Below are 9,736 nucleotides of genomic sequence, written 5' to 3'. Positions count from 1 at the left end.
GACTGCCTTCAGATGTTTTTTTAAAAATAGGATACCTGCTTATTTCCTTGGCATCGGATGGGAGGGCGTTCGACAGGACGGGCACCACTACCAAGAAGGCCCTCTGCCTGGTTCCCTGTAACCTCACTTCTCGCAATGAGGGAACTGCTAGAAGGCTGTCGGCGCTGGATCTGAGTGTCCGGGCAGAACGATGGGGGTGGAGACGTTCCTTCAGGTATACAGGACAGAGGCCGTTTAGGGCTTTAAAAGTCAGCACCAACACTTTGAATTGTGCTCGGAAACATACTGGGAGCCAATGCAGATCTCGCTGGACTGGTGTTATATGGTCCTGGCGGCCACTCCCAGTCACCAGTCTAGCTGCCGCATTCTGGATTAGTTGTAGTTTCTGGGTCACCTTCAAAGGTAGCCCCACGTAGAGTGCATTGCAGTAGTCCAAGCAGGAGATAACCAGAGCATGCACCACTCTGACAAGACAGTCCGCAGGTAGGTAGGATCTCAGCCTGCGTACTAGATGGAGCTGGCAGACAGCTGCCCTGGACACAGAATGGACCTGCACCTCCATGGACAGCTGTGAGTCCAAAATGACTCCCAGGCTGCACACCTAGTCCTTCAGGGGCACAGTTACCCCATTCAGGACCAGGGAGTCCCCCACACCCGCCCGCCCCCTGTCCCCCAAAACAGTCCTTCTGTCTTGTCAGGATTCAACCTCAATCTGTTAGCCACCATCCATCCTCCAACCATCTCCAGGCACTCACTCAGGACCTTCACCGCCTTCACTGGTTCTGATTTGAAAGAGAGGTAGAGCTGGGTATAATCTGCATATTGATGGACACCCAGCCCAAACCCCCTGATGATCTCTCCCAGCGGCTTCATATAGATATTAAAAAGCATGGGGGAGAGGACAGAACCCTGAGGCATCCACAAGTGAGAGCCATGGGGTTTGAACACTCATCCCCCAACACCACTTTCTGGACACGGCCCAGGAGAAAGGAGCAGAACCACTGTAATAAATAAAAGCACTATAAAATACCGGCCTCCAAATGTTAAAATCTGGCGACAAGATATGGCTAAATCCTTCCGTCCGCTAAGAACCCCTCAAGAGAAGGCCAAGGAAAGGAGGATGGGCCGTGGCCTAGTGGGAGAGCACTTGCCTTGCATGCAGAAGGTCCCATGTTCAGACCCCTGCCTGAAACCCAGAAGACCTGCTGCTGCCAGTCAGTGTGGACAAGGCTGAGCTACATGGACCAGTCGTCTGATAAGGCATCTTCGTTATGCTCCTAGATGCATCTTCGGAGCTTTCTAAAGGGCCTCTGGTGATGGGGTTTGCCAGGCCTTCAATGGCGGCCAGATAATCTAGAGACAAGGCGCCGTTGCAAAGACATAAAGGCAACTCTCCATTTACGTGGGGGTTACGTTCTGAGGTGTCGCGCCTTTAATAAGTGAAATCACGTACCGTATTTTTCGCTCCATAGGGCGCACCTAGCTTTTAGAGGGGAAATCAAGGAAAAAAATCTTTTTCCCCCCCCCAGCCCCAAAGAGCAGCGTATAGGCTGCGCGCAGCCTCTCCCTGCCAGAGGGGTTGCATGCGGCTATGGCACAAGCCAAGACAGCGAGCGGGATGGATCCCGCTCGCTGTTTTGGCTTCCTCTTTAGCTGCGTGCAACCTCTCCCTGACAGAGGGGCTGTGCGCGGCTATCCCTGAAGCCTTCCGAGCGCAGCGCAAGTTCCCGCTGCGCTCCTCAGGCTTCAGGTTCCTTTTGCTGAAGCCGGGAGAGCAAGACTCTCCCGGCTTCAGCGAAAGGAACCTGAAGCCTCTAGAACGCAGCGGGAACTCGCGCTAAGCTCCGATGGCTTCGGGGGGCTATCCCTGAAGCCTGGAAAGCGAGAGGGGTCGGTATGCACCGACGCCTCTCGCTCTCCAGGCTTCAGCGAAAGCAACGCGAAGCCTCCGGAGCGCGGAGGGAGCACTCCCTCTGCGCTTTGGAGGCTTCGCGTTGCTTTTGCTGAAGCCAAGGAGCCTTTATTCACTCCATAGGACGCACACACATTTCCCCTTAATTTTTGGAGGGGGAAAAGTGCATCCTATAGAGCGAAAGACACGAAACACATTGAAAAAGCCTGCAAGTACCCCTTTCTTCTTGCCCCTTTCCACGACGTTTTTGTGGCGTTTTCAGGTCAGTTCTGCGTTCAGCGCATATATGTGATCACACATATATTGAGCGTGCATAAATGGGGGGGGGGGGTTGCCTGTATACCCTTGCCTGGCAGGGTGGGTGGTGGCAGAGTTGCAACCCACCCACTCCTATAGGAAATAAGACTCATTCTGCAGTCATTTGTGCAGACACCTCACTTCCCCTCGCTGAAAGTCGTTGACAGGGCTGGGGTGGGTGGGAGCAGGGTGTTGCATAAATTTCGCTTCGGGGTTGCGTTTTATGATTGCAGCGTTATTAAATTTTTAAAAAGAAAACAAACCTTGTGCCACTCGCATTTAACTTGGCAATGCTTCTGTTGGTTTGCTTCTTGTATTTAACTGCATTGTAAAAACTAAAAAAAAATTTAACCCTCCTCAGGGGTTGTTGGTTTAAGCCAAAGAAAATACCAGAAATGTAGGAAAACTCTAAAGGAAGGAGAAATAACATAAAGAATCCCATTGTGTTTTTGCTTTTGTTTTAGCCCGCTTGAACTGCCTGGGGAGGGTGGCTAGCGGTTTTGAAGGTGGTCAGGTAATAATAATAATAATAATAATAATAATAATAATAATAATAATAATTTATTATTTGTACCCCTCCCATCTGGCTGGGTTTCCCCAGCCACTCTGGTCGGCTTCCACAAAGACCAAAAATACACTAAAATGTCACACATTAAAAACTTCCCTGAACAGGGCTGCTTTAAGACGTCTTCTGAATGTCAGGTAGTTGTTTATCGCTTTGACATCTGATGGGAGGGCATTCCACCGGGCGGGCGCCACTACCGAGAAGGCCCTCTGCCTGGTTCCCTGTAACTTGGCTTCTCGCAGGGAGGGAACCGCCAGAAGGCCCTCGGCACTGGACCTCAGCGTCCGGGCAGAACGATGGGGGTGGAGACGCTCCTTCAGGTATACACTTTTGGGCTCTCTGCCCCACCTGCCCACGTGACCGCAGCCCACTCTTCCACAGCATAGCCATAGCAATCGTGGGCTTGTCTGGGGCCACGCAGCGTCTGTGGCAGGTGTCTCACTTAGTACGGGTGCAAAGGTGCCTGTTTCATTGTCCCTCTCCGGCTGTGTGCTAGTGTACCAAAAGTCGTGCAGACAATGGTCACCTTGTTTCACCTCCCTGCAAGCAGTTTCCTTATAGCCGTGAATGCATCGTCACAAGCACAATTTACAAGTTCACATGCACAGCTTGGCAGCCTTCAATCTCCAGGGTCACTTGAGGAGAGGCTTTGTAGCTAATTGCAGACCTTTGGCATGAAATCAAGAGCCCGTATCCTGACTGCCCCGAAGATGAAAGAGCCAGTCTTCAGATTTTCAAACTCACTTTCAACCCGAACCCACGGCACCCAGATTTAATTCTTAAAATGCCTCTGCCCCTCTTTATGTCCTCTGTTTCTCTTCCACCTTTTCCCTAAACAACACTGAGGATTGGGGTTGAAAGGGTGGAATCATATAATTGTAGGGTGCGAAGGGACCCCGAGAATCATCTAGGCCAGGGGTCAGCAAACTTTTTCGGCTGGGGGCCAGTCCACTGTCCCTTAGACCTTGAGGGGGGCCGGACTATATTTTGGAAAAAAATAAAAATGAACGAATTCCTACGCCCCACAAATAACACAGAGATGCATTTTAAGTAAAAGGGCACATTCTACTCATGTAAAATGCTGATTCCCAGACACTCCGCGGGACAGATTTAGAAGGCGATTGGGCCGGATCCAGGCCCCGGGCCTTAGTTTGCCTACCCATGACCCATGCAATGCAGGAATCACAGTGACAGGCATCTATCCGCCCAACCAACCTCTGCTTAAAAACCTCCAAGGAAGAAGAGTCCATCACTTCTTGTGGGAGTCTGTTATACTGTCGAACAGCTTGTCAGAAAGTTCTTCCAGATGCTTAGTTGAAATCTCCTTTCGTGTAACTTGAATTCAGAAGGGGAACAGAGAACTCCAATGTAGAATTATTACCTGCCCCAAAGTGGATTTCCCAGGGTATCTTGGATGAAGGGCCATGGCAGTGAAACTATTACAGACCCAGTTTATGGTATTGACAATCCTGCACTTTCAAATTTTCTTTTTGCACACGTTTGGGTGTCGGTAATTCTGGCGTCACGAGACTCCAATGCCTTGTGGACCTTTGGTTTATTCATGTTAATGATGCTCGCCTAGTGTTCTTCAGAAAGCGGAAGAGATATTTTGAAATTAAATGTCCCCTGTAGACAACATAGATGTTCCCCCTCCCACTTCGCACCACAGACGCAGGAAAAACAAAAGCGGATGTCTGCTTTCCAGGACCTGAGATTTCAGCTGATAATCTGCCCTCCCAATTACTGCCGCCTCTGAAGTTTACCCTCTCTCAATAATCCTAGAGTTGTGGGGTTTTTTAATCCTGGCTCCTGCCTGGCCTTTAATACAGAGGCAGTTTACCTTTCAGCAAATGTATCTGTGGCTTGCATTTACCACATAAATTGTGTACAGAGAAGATGGAAGGCAGCAGTAAGGAAAGAAGCAAGCCGGTGAGAAAGGAAACATCATTGCTGTTGCAGGAAACAGACGGGCCTGAAAAGGAAGTGGGTTTTCGCTGAGCTGGAAGTGAAAATGGGCAGGGAGCGCTGCAGTTCCTTTCCAGCCAAGGACTAGATTTCTACAAATGCAATCTGGGATCTAATCCTTAGCTAAACGTCACAGCTCAGAGTTAACGTTAGGGGGTAGACCTAGAACTGCCTTCCTCAACCTCGGCCCTCCAGATGTTTCTGGCTTGCAACTCCCATGATCCCTAGCTAGCAGGACCAGTGGTCAGGGATGATGGGAATTGTAGTCCAAAACATCTGGAGGACCGAGGTTGAGGAAGCCTGATCTAGAACAGGGGTCAGCAACCTTTTTCAGCCATGGGCTGGTCTACCGTCCCTCAGACCATGTGGGGGGCCGGACTATATTTTTTTGGGGGGGGGGGAACGAATTCCTATGCCCCACAAATAACCCAGAGATGCATTTTAAATAAAAGGACACATTCTACTCATGTAAAAACACGCTGATTCCCGGACCGTCTGTGGGCCAGATTGAGAAGGGAATTGGGCCGCATCCAGCCCCCGGGCCTTAGGTTGCCTGCCCCTGATCTAGATAGCGTCTCTACCTCACCTGTCGCCCAGCTTTTTGCTAGGTTGTGTGAAGTTTTGGCCAGAAGAGGGCAGCAGCAGCCTTGCCCTCAAGCTTCCTTAGAAGACAGTGTCCCAAAACACTGAAGCTACAAACCTCCACTCTTCCAGCCTGCCAGCTGCCATCACCCTTGCAAGATCCAGTTTCACTGAATGGGCCTAAGATTAAGGCCACTCCCAGTCACCAGTCTAGCTGCTTGGCAGGGGGTTGGACTCGATGGCCCTTGTGGTCTATTCCAACTCTATGATTCTATGATTCTAAGGACAGACAAAAAAGTCTCTCCATGCCTAGTTAAAGAGGTAGTGATGGCTGCCAAACTGGATAATAATAATTTATTATTTGTACCCCGCCCCCAGCCACTCTGGGCGGCTTCGACAGAGACCAAAAATACACTAAAATGTCACACATTAAAAACTTCCCTGAACAGGGCTGCCTTAAGATGTCTTCTGAATGTCAGGTGGTTGTTTACCGCTTTGACATCTGATGGGAGGGCATTCCTCAGGGCGGGCGCCACTACCGAGAAGGCCCTCTGCCTGGTTCCCTGTAGCTTTGCTTCTCGCAATGAGGGAACCGCCAGAAGGCCCTTAGCACTGGACCTCAGCGTCCGGGCAGAACGATGGGGGTGGAGACGCTCCTTCAGGTATACTGGGCCTTTGAGGCCGTTTAGGGCTTTAAAGGTCAGCACCAACACTTTGAATTGTGCTCGGAAACATACTGGGAGCCAATGTAGGTCTTTCAAGACAGGTGTTATGTGGTCCCGGCGGCCACTCCCAGTCACCAGTCTAGCTGCCGCATTCTGGATTAATTGCAGTTTCCCGGTCACCTTCAAAGGTATCCCCACAGAGAGCACATTGCAGTAGTCCAAGCGGGAGATAACCAGAGCATGCACCACTCTGGCGAGACAGTCTGCAGGCAGGGAGGGTCTCAGCCTGTGTACCAGGTGGAGTTGGTAGACAGCTGCCCTGGACACAGAATTGACCTGTGCCTCCATGGACAGCTGTGAGTCCAAAATGACTCCCAGGCTGCGCAACTGGTCCTTCAGGGGCACAGTTACTCCATTCAGGACCAGGGAGTCCCCCACATCAGCCCGCCCCGTCCCCCAAGTCCTCTTGGATGGCTTTAAAGGAGGGTTAGAGAATTTCATGGAGGATCTTTTGCTATCAATGGCTACTAGTCACAACGGTTATGCTTTGCATTAGCAGTGGGAGATGTTAGGCTTCTGAATATCAGTATCTGGAAACTGCAGAAGGGGGAAGGGCTGTTGCATCAGAGTCCTGCTTGCAGGCTTTCCACAGGCCTCTGGTTGGCCACTGTGAGAACAGGATACTGCCCTAGATGGGTCGCTGGCCTGATCCAGCGATGCTGTTCTTGTCTTCAGAATTTGCATGAGACTCCAGATTTCTAAAATGAGAGGGGCCGAGTTTCAGCTCAATCAGTGAAATTCTTTATGCCCATTGCAGCTGTACACAAGGCAAATTGTAGTGAGTCACTGCTAGGAAGGGCAATAAATTCCTGAATGTTGTTTTTGGAAAGCCACACAACGCTGTTTGGGGGATTAATTTAGCTTGTGAATAAGTCCTCTTGCTGTCAGGGGGCGGGATATAATTCGGAGCAAACACGCATGGGATTGGGCCACACTTAAATGAGGCAAAACCCTATGTGATTGTTCTCCGATTTTGCATCAGTTTTATGGTTTATGTAAAACTATCCATGTGAGCTTTTGTTCTTCTTCTGAGCATTTCAACACAAATCAACAGCTAAGCCCCGTTTCTGGGCGACGGTCACCCAATTGCCAAAGGCACAATAAATGCATTGCCAGAATGTGTTTGTTTTGCTTTGTACGGCACTCAGGGTAGCTTATAGCATGGTCCTCCCAATGCCATTGGACTCCAGCTCTCATCATCCCCTACAGACAATCTAGGAAATGGGTACAAAACAGGGAGTTTATCATGTCAAACCATTATTCCCCCTAGCCCAGCACTCTTGATGTCTGGCTGTCAACAAGGGAAGGCCTATGGCTCAGAGCAACTGTTCTGCATGCAGGTTCAATCCTCTGTATCCCCAGATAGGGTTGGGAGAGCCTTGCCTGCAGAGCTGCTGCCAGTCCGTGAAGACAATACTAAGCTAAATAGACCCAACAGGCTGACAATATAAGGCAGTTCCCTATCATTCCCAAGCTCTGGCACAGAGGTCTGCCTTTGCTTTAACTAGGCTCTTCTCTTGGGAGTAATAAACAAAAATATGCCCTTATTCCCTTATGGGGGACACAAGAGCCCTTATAGAGTCCTTTGTAGGTTCTCCATCGGTCGGAGAAAAGAACAGAGGCCAACCAGAGAATATTGAGAAGCAAAGCAGCTTGTAAGCCTGATCTTTATTGAACTGTTGCAACAGGGTGCCCCCCTTCACATGCAGGAAAGGACGACGACCCAGAACCCAGTTGTGCCCACCCTGGAGTCCAAGACCATCCCCCCGACACATCATACCTACATCACAGAAAGGGCGGTCTACAGCAGAAATCTGAGTGCCTTGTTTATCTCCTGTGGCAGGTTACCTGTGAATGCTTACTTGATTGGATTGCCTGGGGAGCCTGGCCGGTCTTTTGTAGTGACAAATACTTAGTTCCTGAGCCAGATCACAGGCTCACCCTATTCATACACAGACATACCCTTAAGACAGGATTTGTGAAGGAAAAGACAATGGGGAGGCTTTTCCATTTTCCTTGACCTTGCAGAGAAAACATTTGGTCAGTTTGGGAGCCAAAATGGCTCCAGGACTGCCCTCCTGTGCTGCCTCAGACATGTGACCTATACATTTATGTATGTGTTTGCCTGGCAAATCCATGAACATTTATAATATATATATATATATATGACCTTAATTTTTTATTTCATGGGAAATAAAAACTGCAGCCCCGCAGTGTTGGGCCTGTGCCTCCCCAGCCAAGCCTCCCTCTCCCTTTGTGCACACAGCTTCCCCTTGTTACACACCCAGCCGTTTGGGTGTGTCGTGTGCCAGGTGCTTCAACCTTGCCAGGTACCAAAAGGGCAGAGTGGGAAGCAAGCTGCAGCAAGTCAACAGAGGACAGAAGACCGTGTTCCCTTAAGGTCTGTTTTTCCTTGTACCTCAAGCCCTGCGTTTCTTTGTTCAGAGGCTGGCGAGCACCCAGGAGCTGCACCCACGCAGCTATTCAGCCCAGGCACGAGCAGCTTCTCAGAGTTTGCCGGGGCAGGCCAGGATTTGCAGGATACCTGAACTCGCCTTGAGCCTAATGCAGCCCGCAGAGACAGCAGGCGCCCCTTGGCTTTCGTGCAGTTGACTGTGGTTCCGACTTCCACAAAGAGAAAACTTGCCACCGGAAAAATGTAGCTACCGTCAGGAGTACATGATGCGGCTTGCAATGTTCCCCTTCAGTATTTGGAATGAAGATACAGGAGAGATTGTTGTTGTTTAGTCGTGTCCGGGTCTTTGTGACCCCCTGGACCAGAACACACCAGGCACTCCTGTCTTCCACTGCCTCCCACAGTTCGGTCAAACTCATGCTGGTAGCTTCGAGAACACTGTCCAACCATCTCGTCCTCTGTCGTCCCCTTCTCCTTGTGCCCTCAATCTTTCCCAACATCAGGGTCTTTTCCAGAGAGTCTTCTCTTCTCATGAGGTGGCCAAAGTATTGGAGCCTCAGCTTCAGGATCTGTCCTTCCAGTGAGCACTCAGGGCTGATTTCCTTCAGAATGGAGAGGTTTGATCTTCTTGCAGTCCATGGGACTCTCAAGAGTCTCCTCCAGCACCAGAATTCAAAAGCATCCATTCTTTGGCGATCAGCCTTCTTGATGGTCCAGCTCTCACTTCCATACATCACTACTGGGAAAACCATAGCTTTAACTATACGGACCTTTGTTGGCAAGGAGATGTCTCTGCTTTTTCAAAAAAAGCAGAGACATCACAAGAGAGATACAGATGCCCAAGTCTTGGTTCTGATGCAACAAGGGGAGCAAGCCCCTCGCTGCAGGCAGGCAGGCAGCTTTGAAGCACACAATTAAGAGCCTGCCAGATCAAGTGGGCACCTATTCCAGAATCCTGGGTTCACCATGGCCAACCACATGTCTGTGGGAAACCCACAAGTAGGACCTGAGTGCAGGAACACACTCTCCCTTCCATGGTGGCATCCAGTCCAGGGGCCTCAGTTTGGCAGCAGAGCATCTCTCTGCCTGACACTTTGGAGAAGGTAAAGGTAAAGGACCCCTTGACGGTTAAGTCCATTCAAAGGCGACTATGGGGTTGTCCGTATAGTTAAAGCTATGGTTTTCCCAGTAGTGATGTATGCAAGTGAGAGCTGAACCACCTAAACATTAGGAAGAACTTCCTGACAGCAAGAGCTGTTCGACAGTGGAATTTG

The sequence above is a fragment of the Podarcis muralis genome, chromosome 7 (assembly GCF_964188315.1).
Source record: "Podarcis muralis chromosome 7, rPodMur119.hap1.1, whole genome shotgun sequence".
Classification (NCBI taxonomy): Eukaryota; Metazoa; Chordata; class Lepidosauria; order Squamata; family Lacertidae; genus Podarcis; species Podarcis muralis.
This window is presented reverse-complemented; position numbering follows the sequence as displayed.